This window comes from Bufo bufo, chromosome 2 (genome assembly GCF_905171765.1).
Source record: "Bufo bufo chromosome 2, aBufBuf1.1, whole genome shotgun sequence".
Lineage (NCBI taxonomy): Eukaryota > Metazoa > Chordata > Amphibia > Anura > Bufonidae > Bufo > Bufo bufo.
The window spans coordinates 524,229,822-524,253,290 of NC_053390.1; the positions used below are offsets into that span (position 1 = coordinate 524,229,822).

At 43.7% G+C, this 23,469-nt stretch overlaps 1 protein-coding gene across 1 annotated transcript in view; it reads left to right on the forward strand.

The window, feature by feature from the left end:
- The window catches only part of CFAP299 (cilia and flagella associated protein 299), a 625,798-nt gene that overhangs the window by 53,929 nt on the left and 548,400 nt on the right, over positions 1-23,469 (forward strand). The window lies entirely within an intron of this gene.

Sequence of the window (23,469 nt, forward strand, 5' to 3'; positions counted from 1 at the left end):
GTTTCTGCTGCGATACTGCAGGTATATAGAGGGACAAGCGTTATTTGAACAAATAATTTCTACTAGTGTGATATACCAGTCGTCCCCCCAAAAAACAGATTGAAGCCGGGTGTTATATACCAATATAATTTCTTTATAGTGCATTTGGGTACTGTATAGTGCATTTGCGCATGCGCGTACGCGAAAATTACATTGCCGATATTTTGCATTGAAAAAAATAATGAATGGAGATTGCAAATTCGAATAATACATCTGGTATGTCACTGTCCATGTTTTGGGACTATGTCTGCACTTCTAGTAATTATTTCTTGGCTGCAAATATCAGCTGAAGGTTTTTCAGGTTTGCTTGCGATTAAAATGAATGGGACCCGCCGCGAACTTGCGGTTCGCGAACATTTGATCGTGTTTGCGCGAATGTGTTCGTGAATCGTCCAGGTAGATGTTCGTCCATCACTATTCAGAGGTTTTACTGTTGTTACGGTTAGGCTGGCCTTACACATCAGATAGACGTTAGCTGAAACAAGTAAGCTAATTATAAGAGCTTCTAAAGCACAGGCAGAAGAGAAATTAGCTCAGTCAGTGAAAAAAGGTGATAAGACATTCTTCAGATACATAAATGAAAAAAGGAAACTAAAACAAGGAATTGCCAAATTAAAAACAAAAGAAGGAAGGTATATGGAAGAATATAAAGAACTAGCTGACTGCCTCAATGAATACTTCTGTTCAGTTTTTACAAAGAAAAATGAATGAAAAGGACCTCAGTTAGGAAGGAAGACTAATGAATCTTTTGATGCATGTGTCTTTACAGAGGAAGAGGTTCTAAGTCAGCTGTCTAAAATTAATACAAATAAGTCACAGGGGCCTGATAGGATACACCCAAAGCTATTAAAAGAGCTTAACGGTGTACTAGCAAAACCATTAACATATTTATTTAACCAATCACTAGTAACAGGAGTCGTCCCAAAAGATTGGAAATTAGCAAATGTTGTGCCCATTCACAAGAAAGGTAGTGGGGAGGAATCGGGCAACTATAGGCCAGTAAGCCTGACATCAATAGTGGGGAAATTAATGGAAACCATACTTAAGGAGAGGATTGTGGAACATTTAAAATCCCATGGATTGAAAGATGAAAAACAGCATGGATTTACTTCAGGGAGATCATGTCAAACTAATCTTATAGATTTTTTTGATTGGGTGACTAAAATAATAGATGGCGGAGGTGCAGTAGACATCGCTTATCTAGACTTTAGCAAGGCTTTTGATACTGTCCCACATAGAAGGCTTATCAATAAATTTCAGTCTTTGAGCTTGGACTCCCATATTGTTGAATGGATTAGCCAGTGGCTGAGGGACAGACAACAGAGGGTTGTAGTCAATGGAGTATATTCAGACCATGGTCTTGTTACCAGTGGGGTACCTCAGGGATCTGTTCTGGGACCCATATTGTTTAATATCTTTATCAGCAAAATTGCAGAAGGCCTCGATGGTAAGGTGTGTCTTTTTGCTGATGACACAAAGATTTGTAACAGGGTTGATGTTCCTGGAGGGATACACCAAATGGAAAAGGATTTAGGAAAACTAGAGGAATGGTCAAAAATCTGGCAACAAAAATTTTATGTTAAGTGCAAGATAATGCACCTGGGGCGTAAAAACCCAAGAGCAGAATATAAAATCAGTGATACAGTCCAGTATCTGAGGAAAGGGATTTAGGGGTCATTATTTCAGAAGACTTAAAGGTAGGCAGACAATGTCATAGAGCAGCAGGGAATGCTAGCAGAATGCTTGGGTGTATAGGGAGAGGCATTACCAGTAGAAAGAGGGAGGTGCTCATGCCGCTATACAGAGCACTAGTGAGTGTTATGCAAGCGGGTGCGGACCCACTGCGCCACTGACTGGGTATATTCTGGAGGGGCGTAACTAAGCAGCTACCTGGTATTCACTAGAGCCCCTGATGGTGGGGATAGGCTTGGGCCGTAGGGTAGCTGCCAGGTGTCACTCCAGAGTAGTCCCCAAGTCAGTGGCAGCTGACCAGGGGGTCAGAGTGCTCGGTGCAAGCACCGAGGGGACGAGCGTGGCCAGGAGGATCCGGGTCAGGACAGGCAGCGATCCAGCAATGTCAGTAAGCGAAGTCGTAGGTCAGGGGCAGGCGGAAAACAAACAAAGTCCATAAACGAGATCCGAGGTCAGAGGCAGGCAGCAAACAGGCAAAGTCCAGGAGTTCAATAACAGGATTCGGTACACAGGAAGGCAGACAAGATAAACACCTTTGCACAGGGACTATACAAGCTAGACACTGAGGTTGCTCAGGCAACTTCCTGTAGTAAGAAGTGCCTTTAAATACATGCTGCAGTCCGGCCATTGGCTGCTGAGACAGAGAGCGTGTATGTGTTGCCACATAGGAAAGAGAGACACACCCACGCAAGCTTCAGCAGCAGTGCAAGTTTCCAGCAGCAAGGAAACACTGGCATGGATCACATGTTGCAGAGTTAAGTAAGTTGCTGCCCATGTTTGTCAGCTGGGCGGTAGGAGGGGAAAGAGGGAGCCCGGCACCCGTGCCTGCTGACAGGGGCAGCGGCGCCGGCACAGGCCGCTGGGCTAACAGTGAAACCTCATTTGGAGTATTGTGCTCAGTACTGGAGACCATATCTCCAGAAGGATATTGATATTTGGAGAGAGTTCAGAGAAGAGCTACTAAACTGGTACATGGATTGCAGGATAAAACTTACCAGGAAAGATTAAAGGACCTTAACATGTATAGCTTGGAAGAAAGACGAGACAGAGGGAATATGATAGAAACTTTTAAATACATAAAGGGAATCAACAAGGTAAAAGAGGAGAGAATATTTAAAAGAAGAAAAACTGCTACAAGAGGACATAGTTTTAAATTAGAGGGACAAAGGTTTAAAACTAATATCAGGAAGTATTACTTTACTGAGAGAGTAGTGGATGCATGGAATAGCCTTCCTGCAGAAGTGGTAGCTGCAAATACAGTGAAGGAGTTTAAGCATGCATGGGATAGGCATAAGGCCATCCTTCATATAAGATAGGGCCAGGGGCTATCCATAGTATTTAGTATATTGGGCAGACTAGATGGGCAAGATGGTTCTTATCTGCCGACACATTCTATGTTTCTATGAAAGCTTGCACCTAACACTTGCCCGCTCAGTCATGGGCAAAAGCTGCTCCTCTAGTGGCTCATCTCCCTGAGAATTCACCTGAATTCCAACTGCCTGTCCTTCCATCCTCTAATGTCTGCAACTGGGGGAGCGTTTGGAAACCCCAAGAGTTTGGAAACCCCGATACTAGTTGGTAGGCTAGTCCCACAGTTTGACAAGCATTCATCTAATGGCCAGCTTAACATATCTCATCTGTGCTGATTAGTAAATCTTCTATCTGCTAGTTAAAGATCCTATCTACAGCGATACATAGCGATTAGGACACTACTAACCTTTTTGAAGCTAAGTAATTTCATCATAATTCTTCATCATGTGTAGTTCCTTTTGAAGCAAAGAATAGGAATGGTAGTGGCTCTGGCTGCAACAGTTATTCACAGTGGCAATCTTCACACCAATGCTTCCTAGGGCCAGGCAGTGACAGGAGGACAAATCCTTTCTTAACTTGGGGCACACCATGATGTTGGGGTGCCCTTGGTGTTATCAGTGTTGTAGTGGTGCAAGGCAGGAGATTTAGATGCTGTGGCCAGTGAATGGTGTCGGAGTCAGTAACCAGGCCAGTTGGACAATGTAGATAATTCTCTCTTTACTAATGTGCAGAATGAGAGTTGTAGTACATCAGACAGTATCAGATATACACTCACCTAAAGAATTATTAGGAACACCATACTAATACGGTGTTGGACCCCCTTTTGCCTTCAGAACTGCCTTAATTCTACCTGGCATTGATTCAACAAGGTGCTGATAGCATTCTTTAGAAATGTTGGCCCATATTGATAGGATAGCATCTTGCAGTTGATGGAGATTTGAGGGATGCACATCCAGGGCACGAAGCTCCCGTTCTACCACATCCCAAAGATGCTCTATTGGGTTGAGATCTAGTGACTGTGGGGGCCATTTTAGTACAGTGAACTCATTGTCATGTTCAAGAAACTAATTTGAAATGATTCAAGCTTTGTCACATGGTGCATTATCCTGCTGGAAGTAGCCATCAGAGGATGGATACATGTTCTCATTCTGTTTACGCCAAATTCGGACTCTACCATTTGAATGTCTCAACAGAAATTGAGACTCATCAGACCAGGCAACATTTTTCCAGTTTTAACAGTCCAATTTTGGTGAGCTCGTGCAAATTGTAGCCTCTTTTTCCTATTTGTAGTGGAGATGAGTGGTACCCGGTGGGGTCTTCTGCTGTTGTAGCCCATCCGCCTCAAGGTTGTGCGTGTTGTGGCTTCACAAATGCTTTGCTGCATACCTCGGTTGTAACGAGTGGTTATTTCAGTCAATGTTGCTCTTCTATCAGCTTGAATCAGTCGGCCCATTCTCCTCTGACCTCTAGCATCCACAAGGCATTTTTGGCCACAGGACTGCCGCATACTGGATGTTTTTCCCTTTTCACACCATTCTTTGTAAACCCTAGAAATGGTTGTGCGTGAAAATCCCAGTAACTGAGCAGATTGGGAAATACTCAGACCGGCCTGTCTGGCACCAACAACCATGCCACGCTCAAAATTGCTTAAATCACCTTTCTTTCCCATTCTGACATTCAGTTTGGAGTTCAGGAGATTGTCTCGACCAGGACCACCCCCCTAAATGCATTGAACCAACTGCCATGTGATTGGTTGACTAGATAATTGCATTAATGAGAAATAGAACAGGTGTTCCTAATAATTATTTAGGTGAGTGTAGTTCCAAAAAATTTACAGTGCATAGCATCCTAAATGGCAATATATGTATAAAAGCAAGGATGGGAGTTGTAGTAATCATTTCTTCTATCTTTCCTAAGTATCTCTCTCTCTCTCTCTGCAAAATATAAGGCTGGGTCCCATTCATTTTAATGGCAGGCGAACCTGAAAAACCTTCAGCTCATATTTGCAGCCAAGAAATAATTACTAGAAGTGCACAAATAGTCCCACAACATAGACAGTGACATACCAGATGTAGTATTCGAATTTGCGAGCGCAGGGAGTGTGGCTTTGTGTGTTCTGACGGCATTGCTCCCACTGGGCTCGTTGATGGGAGGCCAGGTGACTTCTTAAGGCGGTCGTCCCTAGGTGAGTGTTGGGCTTACCGCGACTTATGCGTTGACAGCAAAGGCTGCAGATGGCAACACTATTGTCAGCAGCTGACAAGTTAAAAAAAAGCCCATGTGACGGCGTCCTGGGAGAGCCAGATGTGACCGTGCATGGTGGATGGCTCACTCCAGATACATTTGCAGTCTGCTTTTTGCCTCCTGTGCACTGTAAGTTCTGCCTGCTTCTCCTCCCTATCTGCTGCTCTGTCTCTCCCTCTGAACTCCCCTCCTCTTCCTCTCTTGTGGGCACCCATGTGACGTCCATCGACACGTCATCATCGTCACTTTCCCCACCACTGACATTAGAGATCTCAGAGTAGGCAGCAACAGCGGGGACCACCCTCCTTGGGCTGATCGGGGTACTGTCGTCAGACCGCTGGGTGGCGACCGTTAATACCTCCTCTTCCTCATCCGATGCCAAGAATGGCTGCGCATCGGAAAGGTCTTGGAATGGATGGGAAAATAATTCCTCTGACTCGAGCGGAGGGGATATGGTGGTGGTGGTGGTGTTGGTGGTGGTGTCTTTTGGGGTGCACACAGGAGAGAGTGAAGAGGGTGCAGATAGAGAGGATGAGAAGGGTGCATAAGCGGAAGGCTGAGTGAGCCATTCAACCCAGTCTGGTGCGTCTTTTGACGTAATCGCACGCACCTTCTCCCACTTCCCACTTAGGCTACGGCCTGGTGCACCTGCCTGACCCCTACCACCCTTGCGGAATGGCCTGCCTCTTCCTCTGCCTGTCATTTTTTAAGTGACCCTGTGACAAAAGTCTCTATAGAAGAGCAGTATTTGTGGAAGAAGGTATATAACACCCTGCTTCAATCAATTTTTTTTAGGGGGCGACTGGTATATCACACCAGTTATAATTATTTTTTCCAATACTGTTTGTCACTGTGTGTAGCAGAGGGAACGCAGCAAAACAACAAACAAATGCTGCAGTACCCAAATTCACTATATAAAATGTATATTATTGGTATAAAACACCCCTCTTCTATCACTTTTTTGGGGGGGGCGACTGGTATATCACACCAGTTATAATTATTTTTTCTAATTGCGTTTGTCACTCTGTGTAGCTGCAGTATCGTTGCAGAACCACTCACCACTGCTGCACAATACAAATCCACTATAATATGCTTTCTATGTTAGAAAGTATATTATAAGTGTATTACACCCCTCTGTACTGCACCCTTATCAATAGTACACCTCTTCCAGTCCTTAACAGGACTTTTGTGGACCTATTTGATAGCGTTTTTGTCCCTAACAGTCTGTCCTTGCTCCACACAGCAACCTCTCCCTACACTTAAAAAAGACTGAATGTAAAATGGCGGCCAGATCGGGTCTATTTATAAGGTAGGGGGTATGTCCATGGGCTGAAACGTCTCAATTGGCTGTCCTGTACCACCTGATGAATGTGTCATGGGTCAAAGTTCTTCACAATGTAAAATAATATGGCGGACGTGAATATCTCCATATGTTTGCATGTTCGGCGAATCGCGAACGGGCAAAGTTCGCCGCGAACCAACCGCCGGGCGAACCGCAAGGCCATCTCTATACAGGATTAAAATACGGTGGGCGAGTATCGTGTCAAAGTGTGGAAGGGTGTATTAGCAATGTCCCTCTCACTGCAGTGAAGTTTATATGAGCTGTAAACATCAAAACCTTACTGGCTGACTCTAATGCTCGGCCATGCAGCTGGGCCTTCTAGTTATTTCTCTCTCTCTTTCTGGAGTACTTATTGATGCAAAGCTCTAAGGAGTGAGCACATGTTAGCTCTTCTCTCTTCCTCATCTGAAAACTGACTAACTAAACTAAGGGCAGATCTAAACCAACTCCTAGCTTCATACAGGGACAGAGTCATGATTGTTATCCCCAACTGATCCATACAAAACTGTGCAGGCGCAATACAATATATCAGACCATTAAATGGATTCTCCGGGAATTATTTAAAATGGCCACCAGGAACCTGTTTTAGAATGTGAGGAGGACTAGTTGCTTCCATGTGCAGAGCTGCTTAGGAGTATGAGGGAGTGGGGCCTCACTAAACACAACACTATTATACAATAGGTGGTAATGATGCGATTCTGCCAATGATATGCCATCATGGCTGAGCAGCCTGACCGGAAAACTAATATTTAGTATATGCTAGTACCCAAGTGTAGTGTGTAGTGAGACCCTTCCACCTCAACCCCTAGACAGCTCTGCAAGTGGAGGTAACCAGTCCTGCTCACATGCTAAGACAGGTTGCTGGCAGCCATTTTAAATCATTTCCGAGAACCTCTTTAACCACCTCCGGACCGCCTAACGCAGGATCGCGTTCCGGAGGTGGCAGCCCTGCGCAGAGTCACGCATATATGCGTCATCTCGCGATGGGCGAGATTTCCTGTGAACGCGCGCACACAGGCGCGCGCGCTCACAGGAACGGAAGGTAAGAGAGTTGATCTCCAGCCTGCCAGCGGCGATCGTTCGCTGGCAGGCTGGAGATGTGTTTTTTTTAACCCCTAACAGGTATATTAGACGCTGTTTTGATAACAGCGTCTAATATACCTGCTACCTGGTCCTCTGGTGGTCCCATTTGTTTGGATCGACCACCAGAGGACACAGGTAGCTCAGTAAAGTCCCACCAAGCACCACTACACTACACTACACCCCCCCCGTCACTTATTAACCCCTTATTAGCCCCTGATCACCCCTGATCACCCCATATAGACTCCCTGATCACCCCCCTGTCATTGATCACCCCCCTGTCATTGATTACCCCCCTGTAAAGCTCCATTCAGATGTCCGCATGATTTTTACGGATCCACTGATAGATGGATCGGATCCGCAAAACGCATCCGGACGTCTGAATGAAGCCTTACAGGGGCGTGATCAATGACTGTGGTTATCACCCCATATAGACTCCCTGATCACCCCCCCTGTCATTGATTACACCCCTGTCATTGATCAACCCCCTGTAAAGCTCCATTCAGATGTCCGCATGATTTTTACGGATGCACTGATAGATGGATCCGATCCGCAAAACGCATCCGGACGTCTGAATGAAGCCTTACAGGGGCGTGATCAATGACTGTGGTTATCACCCCATATAGACTCCCTGATCACCCCCCCTGTCATTGATTACACCCCTGTCATTGATCAACCCCCTGTAAAGCTCCATTCAGATGTCCGCATGATTTTTACGGATGCACTGATAGATGGATCCGATCCGCAAAACGCATCCGGACGTCTGAATGAAGCCTTACAGGGGCATGATCAATGACTGTGGTGATCACCCCATATAGACTCCCTGATCACCCCCCTGTAAAGCTCCATTCAGATGTCCGCATGATTTTTACGGATGCACTGATAGATGGATCCGATCCGCAAAACGCATCCGGACGTCTGAATGAAGCCTTACAGGGGCGTGATCAATGACTGTGGTGATCACCCCATATAGACTCCCTGATCACCCCCCTGTCATTGATCACCCCCCTGTAAAGCTCCATTCAGATGTCCGCATGATTTTTACGGATGCACTGATAGATGGATCCGATCCGCAAAACGCATCCGGACGTCTGAATGAAGCCTTACAGGGGCATGATCAATGACTGTGGTGATCACCCCATATAGACTCCCTGATCACCCCCCTGTCATTGATCACCCCCCTGTAAAGCTCCATTCAGATGTCCGCATGATTTTTACGGATCCACTGATAGATGGATCGGATCCGCAAAACGCATCCGGACGTCTGAATGAAGCCTTACAGGGGAGTGATCAATGACTGTGGTGATCACCCCATATAGACTCCCTGATCACCCCCCTGTCATTGATTACCCCCCTGTAAAGCTCCATTCAGATGTCCGCATGATTTTTACGGATGCACTGATAGATGGATCGGATCCGCAAAACGCATCCGGACGTCTGAATGAAGCCTTACAGGGGCGTGATCAATGACTGTGGTGATCACCCCATATAGACTCCCTGATCACCCCCCTGTCATTGATCAACCCCCCTGTCATTGATCAACCCCCCTGTCATTGATCACCCCCCTGTCATTGATCACCCCCCTGTCATTGATCACCCCTCTGTAAGGCTCCATTCAGATATTTTTTTGGCCCAAGTTAGCAGAATTTTTATTTTTTTTTCTTACAAAGTCTCATATTCCACTAACTTGTGTCAAAAAATAAAATCTCACATGAACTCACCCTACCCCTCACGGAATCCAAATGCGTAAAATTTTTTAGACATTTATATTCCAGACTTCTTCTCACGCTTTAGGGCCCCTAGAATGCCAGGGCAGTATAAATACCCCACATGTGACCCCATTTCGGAAAGAAGACACCCCCAGGTATTCCGTGAGGGGCATATTGAGTCCATGAAAGATTGAAATTTTTGTCCCAAGTTAGCGGAACGGGAGACTTTGTGAGAAAAAAATTAAAAATATCAATTTCCGCTAACTTGTGCCAAAAAAAAAAAATTTCTATGAACTCGCCATGCCCCTCATTGAATACCTTGGGGTGTCTTCTTTCCAAAATGGGGTCACATGTGGGGTATTTATACTGCTCTGGCATTCTAGGGGCCCCAAAGCGTGAGAAGAAGTCTGGTATCCAAATGTCTAAAAATGCCCTCCTAAAAGGAATTTGGGCACCTTTGCGCATCTAGGCTGCAAAAAAGTGTCACACATCTGGTATCGCCGTACTCAGGAGAAGTTGGGGAATGTGTTTTGGGGTGTCATTTTACATATACCCATGCTGGGTGAGAGAAATATCTTGGTCAAATGCCAACTTTGTATAAAAAAATGGGAAAAGTTGTCTTTTGCCAAGATATTTCTCTCACCCAGCATGGGTATATGTAAAATGACACCCCAAAACACATTCCCCAACTTCTCCTGAATACGGCGATACCACATGTGTGACACTTTTTTGCAGCCTAGGTGGGCAAAGGGGCCCATATTCCAAAGAGCACCTTTAGGATTTCACAGGTCATTTACCTACTTACCACACATTAGGGCCCCTGGAAAATGCCAGGGCAGTATAACTACCCCACAAGTGACCCCATTTTGGAAAGAAGACACCCCAAGGTATTCCGTGAGGGGCATGGCGAGTTCCTAGAATTTTTTATTTTTTGTCACAAGTTAGTGGAAAATGATGATTTATTTATTTTTTATTTTTTTCATACAAAGTCTCATATTCCACTAACTTGTGACAAAAAATAAAAAGTTCCATGAACTCACTATGCCCATCAGCGAATACCTTGGGGTCTCTTCTTTCCAAAATGGGGTCACTTGTGGGGTAGTTATACTGCCCTGGCATTCTAGGGGCCCAAATGTGTGGTAAGGAGTTTGAAATCAAATTCTGTAAAAAATGACCTGTGAAATCCGAAAGGTGCTCTTTTGAATATGGGCCCCTTTGCCCACCTAGGCTGCAAAAAAGTGTCACACATCTGGTATCTCCGTAATCGGGAGAAGTTGGGGAATGTGTTTTGGGGTGTCATTTTACATATACCCATGCTGGGTGAGAGAAATATCTTGGCAAAAGACAACTTTTCCCATTTTTTTATACAAAGTTGGCATTTGACCAAGATATTTATCTCACCCAGCATGGGTATATGTAAAAAGACACCCCAAAACACATTCCTCAACTTCTCCTGAATACAGAGATACCAGATGTGTGACACTTTTTTGCAGCCTAGGTGGGCAAAGGGGCCCACATTCCAAAGAGCACCTTTCGGATTTCACAGGTCATTTACCTACTTACCACACATTTGGGCCCCTAGAATGCCAGGGCAGTATAACTACCCCACAAGTGACCCCATTTTGGAAAGAAGAGACCCCAAGGTATTCGCTGATGGGCATAGTGAGTTCATGGAAGTTTTTATTTTTTGTCACAAGTTTGTGGAATATGAGACTTTGTATGAAAAAAAAAATAAAAAAAAAAATCATCATTTTCCACTAACTTGTGACAAAAAATAAAAAATTCTAGGAACTCGCCATGCCCCTCACGGAATACCTTGGGGTGTCTTCTTTCCAAAATGGGGTCACTTGTGGGGTAGTTATACTGCCCTGGTATTCTAGGGGCCCAAATGTGTGGTAAGGAGTTTGAAATCAAATTCAGGAAAAAATGAGGAGTGAAATCCGAAAGGTGCTCTTTGGAATATGGGCCCCTTTGCCCACCTAGGCTGCAAAAAAGTGTCACACATCTGGTATCCCCGTACTCAGGAGAAGTTGAGGAATGTGTTTTGGGGTGTCTTTTTACATATACCCATGCTGGGTGAGATAAATATCTTGGTCAAATGACAACTTTGTATAAAAAAATGGGAAAAGTTGTCTTTTGCCAAGATATTTCTCTCACCCAGCATGGGTATATATAAAAAGACACCCCAAAACACATTCCCCACCTTCTCCTGAGTACGGAGATACCAGATGTGTGACACTTTTTTGCAGCCTAGGTGGGCAAAGGGGCCCATATTCCAAAGAGCACCTTTCGGATTTCACTGGTCATTTTTTACAGAATTTGATTTCAAACTCCTTACCACACATTTGGGCCCCTAGAATGCCAGGGCAGTATAACTTCCCCACAAGTGACCCCATTTTGGAAAGAAGAGACCCCAAGGTATTCGCTGATGGGCATAGTGAGTTCATAGAACTTTTTATTTTTTGTCACAAGTTAGTGGAATATGAGACTTTGTAAGAAAAAAAAAAAAAAAAAAAAAATCATAATTTTCCGCTAACTTGTGACAAAAAATAAAAAGTTCTATGAACTCACTATGCCCATCAGTGAATACCTTAGGGTGTGTACTTTCAGAAATGGGGTCATTTGTGGGGTGTTTGTACTGTCTGGGCATTATAGAACCTCAGGAAACATGACAGGTGCTCAGAAAGTCAGAGCTGCTTCAAAAAGCGGAAATTCACATTTTTGTACCATAGTTTGTAAACGCTATAACTTTTACCCAAACCATTTTTTTTTTTACCCAAACATTTTTTTTTTATCAAAGACATGTAGAACTATAAATTTAGAGCAAAATTTCTATATGGATGTCGTTTTTTTTTGCAAAATTTTACAACTGAAAGTGAAAAATGTCATTTTTTTGCAAAAAAATCGTTAAATTTCGATTAATAACAAAAAAAGTAAAAATGTCAGCAGCAATGAAATACCACCAAATGAAAGCTCTATTAGTGAGAAGAAAAGGAGGTAAAATTCATTTGGGTGGTAAGTTGCATGACCGAGCAATAAATGGTGAAAGTAGTGTAGGTCAGAAGTGTAAAAAGTGGCCTGGTCTTTCAGGGTGTTTAAGCACTGGGGGCTGAGGTGGTTAAATAACAATAAACAATTTGCAGGTAGCCTATTCTAAATAAATAGAGATGAGCGAATGTCTCAAAAATTCCATTCCGTCGCTTTGCCGAATTTTTCAAAAAGATTCGATTTGATCTGAATTTATTTGTGGCGAATCGTGTTAAAAAAAAAACCCAGCTATTTTCTGGCTGCAGAGAGCCTGCTGTGGTAGTGAAACAATACTGTGAGTCAGTATGACACGCACATGACAGGCATTGCTCTTAGAATCACTGCACACTTGAGTTATTTGGTCAGTTTTGGCCCCATAACTGCCCAAATAAGTGAAATGTGAACTCAGCCTTACAGGTCAATGTTAGTGCTAGGTATAAAGAACCGTGCAGAGGCCCAAGATCCTACTATAGCGTGAAAGAGCGCACTCCTTCTACACTGTCGTCAGCTGATTCGACATAGATTTTTACAGAACCTTTATTATTAAATGCTTATGCAAGTAGAGCCCCAATGACAGAGTGGAGAGGGTGTCAGCAGTAAGTTTGTGTTGACGTCACTGATTATTTTGGCCTTCCTCTGATCCATCAGAACAATAACCCCCTAAAAACGGATCCCGTGTGTTGAGTATCTGCCTTAACTCGGTCAGTAGTGTCACCAAAGTGCTCGTGTACAACACTTCACAATGGGAGAACTCGAGCATTAAACCAAGCACCCCCTGCTCTGAAGAGGGGAGGGTGTCTGAACTCTAGTTCGGCTTAAGAATCCCTGCTCTGACTCCATACATAGCTATGTCCATATATGGAGTCAGCGCTTGGGAACACCCAGTTTATTTTAATCTAATTTAGCCTCTATTTCTGAAAAGTTTCTGGCAGGATTCGAACTCACAACCTTCTACACTGCTCAAAAAAATTAAGGGAACACTTAAACAACACAATATAACTCCAAGTCAATCACACTTCTGTGAAATCAAACTGTCCACTTAGGAAGCAACACTGAGTGACAATCAATTTCACATGCTGTTGTGCAAATGGGATAGACAACAGGTGGAAATTATAGGCAATTAGCAAGACACCCCCAATAAAGGAGTGGTTCTGCAGGTGGTGACCACAGACCAATTCTCAGTTCCTATGCTTCCTGGCTGATGTTTTGGTCACTTTTGAATGCTGGCGGTGCTTTCACTCTAGTGGTAGCATGAGACAGAGTCTACAACCCACACAAGTGGCTCAGGTAGTGCAGCTTATCCAGGATGGCACATCAATGCGAGCTGTGGCAAGAAGGTTTGCTGTGTCTGTCAGCGTAGTGTCCAGAGCATGGAGGCGCTACCAGGAGACAGGCCAGTACATCAGGAGACGTGGAGGAGGCCGTAGGAGGGCAACAACCCAGCAGCAGGACCGCTACCTCCGCCTTTGTGCAAGGAGGAACAGGAGGAGCACTGCCAGAGCCCTGCAAAATGACCTCCAGCAGGCCACAAATGTGCATATGTCTGCTCAGACGGTCAGAAACAGACTCCATGAGGGTGATATGAGGGCACGACGTCCACAGGTGGGGGTTGTGCTTACAGCCCAACACCGTGCAGGACGTTTGGCATTTGCCAGAGAACACCAAGATTGGCAAATTCGCCACTGTGCTCTTCCCAGATGAAAGCAGGTTCACACTGAGCACATGTGACAGACGTGACAGAGTCTGGAGACGCCGTGGAGAACGTTCTGCTGCCTGCAACATTCTCCAGCATGACCGGTTTGGCATTGGGTCAGTAATGGTGTGGGGTGGCATTTCTTTGGAGGGCCGCACAGCCCTCCATGTGTTCGCCAGAGGTAGCCTGACTGCCATTAGGTACCGAGATGAGATCCTCAGACCCCTTGTGAGACCATATGCTGGTGCGGTTGGCCCTGGGTTCCTCCTAATGCAAGACAATGCTAGACCTCATGTGGCTGGAGTGTGTCAGCAGTTCCTGCAAGACGAAGGCATTGATGCTATGGACTTGCCCGCCCGTTCCCCAGACCTGAATCCAATTGAGCACATCTGGGACATCATGTCTCGCTCTATCCACCAACGTCACGTTGCACCACAGACTATCCAGGAGTTGGCAGATGCTTTAGTCCAGGTCTGGAAGGAGATCCCTCAGGAGACCGTCCGCCAGCTCATCAGGAGCATGCACAGGCGTTGTAGGGAGGTCATACAGGCACGTGGAGGCCACACACTACTGAGCCTCATTTTGACTTGTTTTAAGGACATTACATCAAAGTTGGATCAGCCTGTAGTGTGTTTTTCCACTTTAATTTTGAGTGTGACTCCAAATCCAGACCTCCATGGGTTGAAAAATTTGATTTCCATTTTTTTATTTTTGCGTGATTTTGTTGACAGCACATTCAACTATGTAAAGAACAAAGTATTTCAGAAGAATATTTAATTAACTCAGATCTAGGATGTGTTATTTTTGTGTTCCCTTTATTTTTTTGAGCAGTGTATATTATAGCCAAGAATGTTAACCACTACACTATAGAGCTGAATGGCCAGTTAATAGTAAGGAATAGTTACTAGTCTTAAGTATTCCTATACATCAGAAGTCTCATTTTATTTATAATTTTTTTTTTTAAAGTACTAGGCCATGCAGCGCTATAGTGTAGTGGTTAACATTCTGGCCTATAATGTAGAAGGTTGTGAGTCCAGATCCTGTCCGAAAATTTTCAGAAATAGAGGCTAAATTAAATTTATATATTTTATATTTTTTTAAGTAATTGTAAAAAATGTGTAATTACTATATATATACAGTCAGGTCCATAAATATTGGGACAGCGACACAATTCTAAAATTTTTGGCTCTATACACCACCACAATGGATTTGAAATAAAATCTACAAGATGTGCTTAAACTGCAGACTGTCAGCTTTAATTTGAGGGTATTTACATCCAAATCAGGTAAACGGTGTAGGAATTACAACAGTTTGCATATGTGCCTCCCACTTGTTAAGGGACCAAAAGTAATGGGACAATTGGCTTCTCCGCTGTTCCATGGCCAGGTGTGTGTTGTTCCCTCATTATCCCAATTACAATGAGCAGATAAAAGGTCCAGAGTTAATTTCAAGTGTGCTATTTGCATTTGGAATCTGTTGCTGTCAACTCTCAAGATGAGATCCAAAGAGCTGTCACTATCAGTGAAGCAAGTCATCATTAGGCTGAAAAAACACAACAAACTCATCAGAGAGATAGCAAAAACATTAGGCGCGGCCAAAACAACTGTTTGGAACATTCTTAAAAAGAAGGAACGCACCGGTGAGCTCAGCAACACCAAAAGACCCGGAAAACAACTGTGGTGGATGACCGAAGAATTCTTTCCCTGGTGAAGAAAACACCCTTCACAACAGTTGGCCAGATCAAGAACACTCTCCAGGAGGTAGGTGTATGTGTGTCAAAGTCAACAATCAAGAGAAGTCTTCACCAGAGTGAATACAGAGGGTTCACCACAAGATGTAAACCATTGGTGAGCCTCAAAAACAGGAAGGCCAGATTAGAGTTTGCCAAACGACATCTAAAAAAGCCTTCACAGTTCTGGAACAACATCCTATGGACAGATGAGACCAAGATCAACTTGTACCAGAGTGATGGGAAGAGAAGAGTATGGAGAAGGAAAGGAACTGCTCATGATCCTAAGCATACCATCTCATCAGTGAAGCGTGGTGGTAGTGTCATGGCGTGGGCATGTATGGCTGCCAATGGAACTGGTTCTCTTGCATTTATTGATGATGTGACTGCTGACAAAAGCAGCAGGATGAATTCTGAAGTGTTTCGGTCAATATTATCTACTCATGCTTCAGAACTCATTGGACGGTGCTTCACAGTGCAGATGGACAATGACCAAAAGCATACTGCAAGAGCAACCAAATAGTTTTTTAAGGGAAAGAAGTGGAATGTTATGCAATGGCCAAGTCAATCACCTGACCTGAATCCGATTGAGCATGCATTTCACTTGCTGAAGACAAAACTGAAGGGAAAATGCCCCAAGAACAAGCAGGAACTAAAGACAGTTGCAGTAGAGGCCTGGCAGAGCATCACCAGGGATGAAACCCAGTATCTGGTGATGTCTATGCATTCCAGACTTCAGGCTGTAATTGACTGCAAAGGATTTGCAACCAAGTATTAAAAAGTGAAAGTTTGATTTATGATTATTATTCTGTCCCATTATTTTTGGTCCCTTAACAAGTGGGAGGCACATATGCAAAGTGTTGTAATTCCTACACCGTTCACCTGATTTGGATGTAAATACCCTCAAATTAAAGCTGACAGTCTGCAGTTAAAGCAGATCTTGTTTGTTACATTTCAAATCCATTGCGGTGGTGTATAGAGCCAAAAATTTTTGAATTGTGTCGATGTCCCAATATTTATGGACCTGACTGTATATATACACTCACCTAAAGAATTATTAGGAACACCATACTAATACGGTGTTGGACCCCCTTTTGCCTTCAGAACAGCCTTAATTCTACGTGGCATTGATTCAACAAGGTGCTGATAGCATTCTTTAGAAATGTTGGCCCATATTGATAGGATAGCATCTTGCAGTTGATGGAGATTTGAGGGATGCACATCCAGGGCACGAAGCTCCGTTCCACCACATCCCAAAGATGCTCTATTGGGTTGAGATCTGGTGACTGTGGGGGCCATTTTAGTACAGTGAACTCATTGTCATGTTCAAGAAACCAATTTGAAATGATTCGAGCTTTGTGACATGGTGCATTATCCTGCTGGAAGTAGCCATCAGAGGATGGATACATGTTCTAATTCTGTTTACGCCAAATTCGGACTCTACCATTTGAATGTCTCAACAGAAATCGAGACTCATCAGACCAGGCAACATTTTTCCAGTCTTCAACAGTCCAATTTTGGTGAGCTCGTGCAAATTGTAGCCTCTTTTTCCTATTTGTAGTGGAGATGAGTGGTACCCGGTGGGGTCTTCTGCTGTTGTAGCCCATCCGCCTCAAGGTTGTGCGTGTTGTGGCTTCACAAATGCTTTGCTGCATACCTCGGTTGTAACGAGCGGTTATTTCAGTCAACGTTGCTCTTCTATCAGCTTGAATCAGTCGGCCCATTCTCCTCTGACCTCTAGCATCCACAAGGCATTTTTGGCCACAGGACTGCCGCATACTGGATGTTTTTCCCTTTTCACACCATTCTTTGTAAACCCTAGAAATGGTTGTGCGTGAAAATCCCAGTAACTGAGCAGATTGTGAAATACTTAGACCGGCCCGTCTGGCACCAACAACCATGCCACGCTCAAAATTGCTTAAATCACCTTTCTTTCCCATTCTGACATTCAGTTTGGAGTTCAGGAGATTGTCTTGACCAGGACCACCCCCCTAAATGCATTGAAGCAACTGCCATGTGATTGGTTGACTAGATAATTGCATTAATGAGAAATAGAACAGGTGTTCCTAATAATTCTTTAGGTGAGTGTGTGTGTGTATGTGTATATATATATATATATATATATCATACTTCTGATATATATGAATGCATAATATGTGGGAAACTACTACTGATGTTTTAGTCATAATATATACATATATTATAATATATTATATATTCTAAATATATAATATATGTAAATATATTATGGCTAAAAACTTATATATATATATGTTTAAATTAAATTTAGCCTGTATTTCTGACAGGATTTAAACTCATAACCCTCTACATTACAGCCCAGAATGCTAACCACCACACTATAGAACTGCATGGCTAGTTACTTAAAAAAACAAAACAAAAAAAAAAACACTATCCGTCAGTAATTCATCAGTATTGCTAAATCCAAAAAAAAAACAGGAGTGGATCCAAAACAGAGATGACACGTGAATGGAATATTTGCATGTCTTCTGTGTTTTGCACCCACTCCTGCTTTTGGCTACCAAATCATAAGCCAATTCTGATGCAAAATAGGGACCGTGTCATATGGTTACAGTTGCTACATAGACAGGATCTGTTGTGTGTCTCATTTTTCCTTTCTTCTGACAGATCAGAAGAAGGGGCAAATAAATGATGTCAGCCTGGCCAAAAAGGCAAAATAGTGGTCCAATCATGGAGTGGGGAGGGTTGCAGCACAGAGTGGAACAGTGACATAGTGGTGAGCTAACAGCAGCATGAGGAGACCACAGAGTGGCCTAGTGACAGAGTGGTGAGTAGAGATCAGCGAATCAAAGTTGACGAAGTGGAATTCGATCCGAATTTCAGGAAAAATTTGATTCGCACCGAATCCGAATTTCCTAATGCTTTGTGGTAACGAATTGCATCTTTTCCTAAAATGGCTGCTGCACATATGAGGACATGGAGCAAGGAACTCTGCGAAGGCGGGATCATCCATAATGCCATGCATGCTGCCAATCAGCAGACGGCCAGCCCGCCCTGTGATGTCACAGCCCTATAAATAGCCTCAGCCATCTTGGATTCTGCCATTTTCCAGTGTACTTAGTGCAGGGAGAGATGTCAGCAGGCGCTAGGGACAGTGCTAGAATAAACTTCATTGTGCTAAAAAAATCGATTTACAAGTGCAGGGAAAGATTATTCAAGGTGTAGGGAAAGTATAGGGAGGAATCATTCCACAGCATTTATGTTGAACAGTGTTCAGTAGGGGAGGTTACAGCCTGGGTAATAGGAACAATCCTATTACACCTTGCTGCACTGACTGGAGACCCAAATTTCCATTATACAGCTCTGTAATTCCAGCAAACCGTTCTTGTTATTGGGGTGTTACAGCCATTAACAGGGTTTATTACAAGGAACTATTTCTAAGTTTTATTTGCCCTTGTGCGGTACAGTTATATGTTCTAAAGCTTTATTGGCTTGTATTAGTGGGAAAAAAGGGCTTATTAGCCGTTGTGTGGTGAAGTGCTAAAATTACAGCACTTTTTGTCGTGTATTAGTGGCAAAAGAAAATATATTTGCCGTTCAGCAGTGCAGTTATATATTCTAAAGCCTTTTATGGCGTGTATTAGTGGCAAAAGTAAAATATATTTGCCGTTCAGCGATGCAGTTATATGTTCTAAAGCCCCTTTTGTCATGTAATAGTGGCAAAATAAAAATATATTTGCCATTTAGCAGTGCAGTTATATGTTCTAAAGCCTTTTGTGGCATGTATTAGTGGCAAAAGAAAAATATATTTGCCGTTCAGTGGTGCAGTTATATGTTCTAAAACCTTTGGTGGCGTATATTAGTGGCAAAAGTAAAATATATTTGCCGTTCAGCGATGCAGTTATATGTCCTAAAGCCTTTTGTGGTGTGTACTAGTGGCAAAAGTAAAATATATTTGCCGTTTAGCAGTGCAGTTATATGTTCTAAAGCCTTTTGTGGCATGTATTAGTGGCAAAAGAAAAATATATTTGCCGTTCAGTGGTGCAGTTATATGTTCTAAAGCCCTTTTTGTCGTGTAATAGTGGAAAAAGTTAAAAATATTTGCCGTTCAGCTGTGCAGTTATATGTTCTAAAGCCCTTTTTTGCATGTATTGGTAACACAAAAAAGTATTTGCTGTTGTGTGGTGAAGTGAGAAAATGACAGCCCTTTTTGGCGTGTATTAGCATGAAAAAAATAGGGCTTATTAGCCGTTGTGTGGTGAAGTGAGGAAATTACAGACTTTTTGGGTGTTTTAACTTCCTTTTTATTTGTTTGATCTAACAGTATGTCAGACAGAGATATGCCAGGCCCTGCACAGAGGAGTGGCAGAGGCCTAAATGTTACTGGAGCAGGCAGAGGTCGTAGCAGAGCAAGGGGCCGTGGCAGCAGGGGTCACTTCGAGAGGCCTGAGCTCCCAGTGTCAACTAGCGGCCGTGTCTTGACCAGCAACCCAGCTGTTCTTAAATGGTTGACTCGGTCATCTCTGTTTTGGATCCACTCCTGTTTTTTTTGGCATTAGCAATACTGATGGATTACTGACCAAATGCTGACCGAGTGAAGGCGGATGCTCAACAGACAAGATCGGTTTTCTGGGGGTTATTGTTCTGAAGGATCAGAGGAAGGGCAAAATAATCAGTGACGTCAACACAAACTTACTGCTGACACCCTCTCCACTCTGTCGGGGGGCTCTACTTGTATAAGCGTTTAATAGAACAGGTTCTGTAGACATCTATATGGAATCAGCTGACGATGGTGTAAAAATAGTGCGCTTCTTCTCGAAGCTAACATCGACCTGTAAGGCTGAGTTCATACTTGAGTTATTTGTTCAGTTTTGGCCCCGTGATTTCCCAAATAAGTGAAGTGTGCAGGCTCCCTATGCGTTTTACTGCAAGGCACAGGGTTCTACACCACTATAAAGGCTTTCTGCAGCCAGGAAATAGCAGTTTTTTTAACCGATTTGCTGCAAATAAATTCGGATCGAACCAAACTTTTTAAGAAAATTCGGCTCATCTCTAGTGGTGAGGTGTCAACAGTATGAGGAGACCACAGAGTGGTGAAGTGGCAGCAGCATGAGGAGACCACAGAGTGGCCCAGTCATATAGTGGTGATTGTGGCAGCAGCATGAAGAGACCACAGAGTGGCCCAGTGACATAGTGTTGAGGTGGCAGTAGCATGAGGAGACCACAGAGTGGCCCATTGACGTAGTGGTGAGCTGGCATCAGCATGAGGAGACCATAGAGTGGCACAGTAACATAGTGGTGAGGTGGCATCAGCCTGACGAGACCACAGATTGGCCCAGTGACATAGTGTTGAAGAGGCAGCAGCATGAGGAGACCACAGAGTGGTGATGTGGCAGCAGCATAAGGAAACCACAGAGTGGTGATGTGGCAGCAGCATGAGGAGACTACAGAGTGTTCCAGGACATGAATCAGTGTAATGACATTGTTTATCCTGTAGTCCTGGCAACTGACAATTAAATGGCCTCCTCAAAGGGTCCGAGCAAGCGTCAGGTGTCACGCATGAGCTGCCACTGGCTAAAATTGAAGTTACACAGGAGAGTACCTCTCTCCGCCTGTATCATTAAGAAATAGTTCATGGCCTTTCTCTGTTCCCATAATCGGTCCAACATATGGAGGGTGGAATTCCAATGGGTGGAAACGCTGTATATCAGTCTATGTTAGGGGATGCCGTTCTGCCGCTGCAACTCAAGGAGGGTGTTCTTTGCGGTGTATGAGTGGCTGAAGTGCATGCAAACTTTTCTGGCCATTTTCAAGATGTCTTGCAGATGGGGTGAACACTTCAGGAACCGCTTTAAAACCAGATTGAACACGTGTGCCATGCAGGGTGCATGGCTTAGCCCTCATTGATGCAGCGCCGACATCATGTTCTTCCCGTTGTCTGTCACCATGGTTCCAATTTTGAGTTGTCAAGGAGAAAGCCAGGTTTCGATTTCCTGATGAAGGATGCGGAGCAGTTCCTCCCCTGTGTGACTTTGTTCGCCGAGGCACACTTGGTGCAGAACAGCATGACACCGCCGTGCCCTGCACATGTGGTATGCTGGAGGAGCACTGTGAATTGTCCCTGCAGTGAAGGCTGTGGACACGGTGGAGGATAAGGAGGCAGAGGCGGACATTGTCGCAGGACCAATGGCGTGAGAACGTGGAGACAGAGGCGGCGTCACCTGGCCAAGTTGCTGGTGTGGCTGGGCAGGAACCACATTTACCCAGTGGGCCGTAAAGGACATATATTGTCCATGACTGTAGTTATAGCTCCACACGTCGGCGCTGCCGTGCACTTTGGCAGACACCGACAAGCTAAAAAAAAACAAAAAAAACAATCAAAATTCAGACGTATTGTTTATAATTTATAATTACTCTTAATAAACCACCCCAAAAAAGTATAACAATCAAAATTCATAAAGGACGTACGTATCTTTCCTATTAATACACCCCGTAAATGGCTGTAGTACAATGTAGCTTCACCGCTGAACGGCGATTATGATATATATTTTAAACTTTTTTTTTTCCTATTAATGCACCCACCAAAAAATAGTAGGAGGAAGCGGCGGATGTCTCCCGGGCCAAGCCAACTAAGCGTCGTGTCAGAGGAACTCGCCGACTCTTGGCTGGGGTTGTCTGCTGTCACTTGCGACGATGTCGAAGACCAAGTCAACCATTCAAGCGCCTTTGGGTTGCTGGTCAAGACACGAACGCTAGATGACACCTGAAGCTCAGGCCTCTCGCTGCGACTCCTGCTCCCATCCCCCTTCTTCTGCTGCTACTTCTGCCCGTTCCCTTTGAAGGGCCTATCACCTATGTGACATATTGTATAATAAAATAATTAAATTTAAATTAAATACCCCCAAAAAAGGCTGTAATACAATGTAACTTCACTGCAGAACGGCAATTAGGACATATATATTTTCCGATTATTAAACCTCCCCCCAAAAATATAACAATAAACAATTCACCGCAGAACGGCTAATATATAGGACGTACGCGTATTTCCTTTTAATACACCCTGTAAATGGCTGTAGTACAAAGTAACTTCACTGCAGAACGGCCATTAAGACGTGTTCTTTTTCCTATTAATACACCTCAAAAAAGAAATATAATATTCACAATTCACAGCAGAACGGCTAATAGGACGTACGTATATTTCCTTTTAATACACCATGTAAATGTCTGTAGTACAATGTAACTTCACCGCAGAACGGCAATTAAGACATATATTTTTTTCTGATTAATAAACCCCCCAAAAAAGTAAAACAATCAAAATTTAACAGCAGAACGGCTAACAGGACGTACGTATATTGCCTATTAATACACCCCGTAAATGACTGTAGTACAATGTAACTTCACCACTGAACGGCAATTATGACATATATTATTTCCTTTTTTTTCTATTAATACACTCCCCCAAAAAATGTTAAACAATATAAAATCAACTCAGAACGTCTAATAGGACGTACATATCTTTCCTATTAATGAACCCCGTAAATGACTGTATCACACAGAACTTGCACCCCAATCACAAGCAAGGTTTGCTGGAATTAGTGATCTATCATATAGTGCAAACAACCTA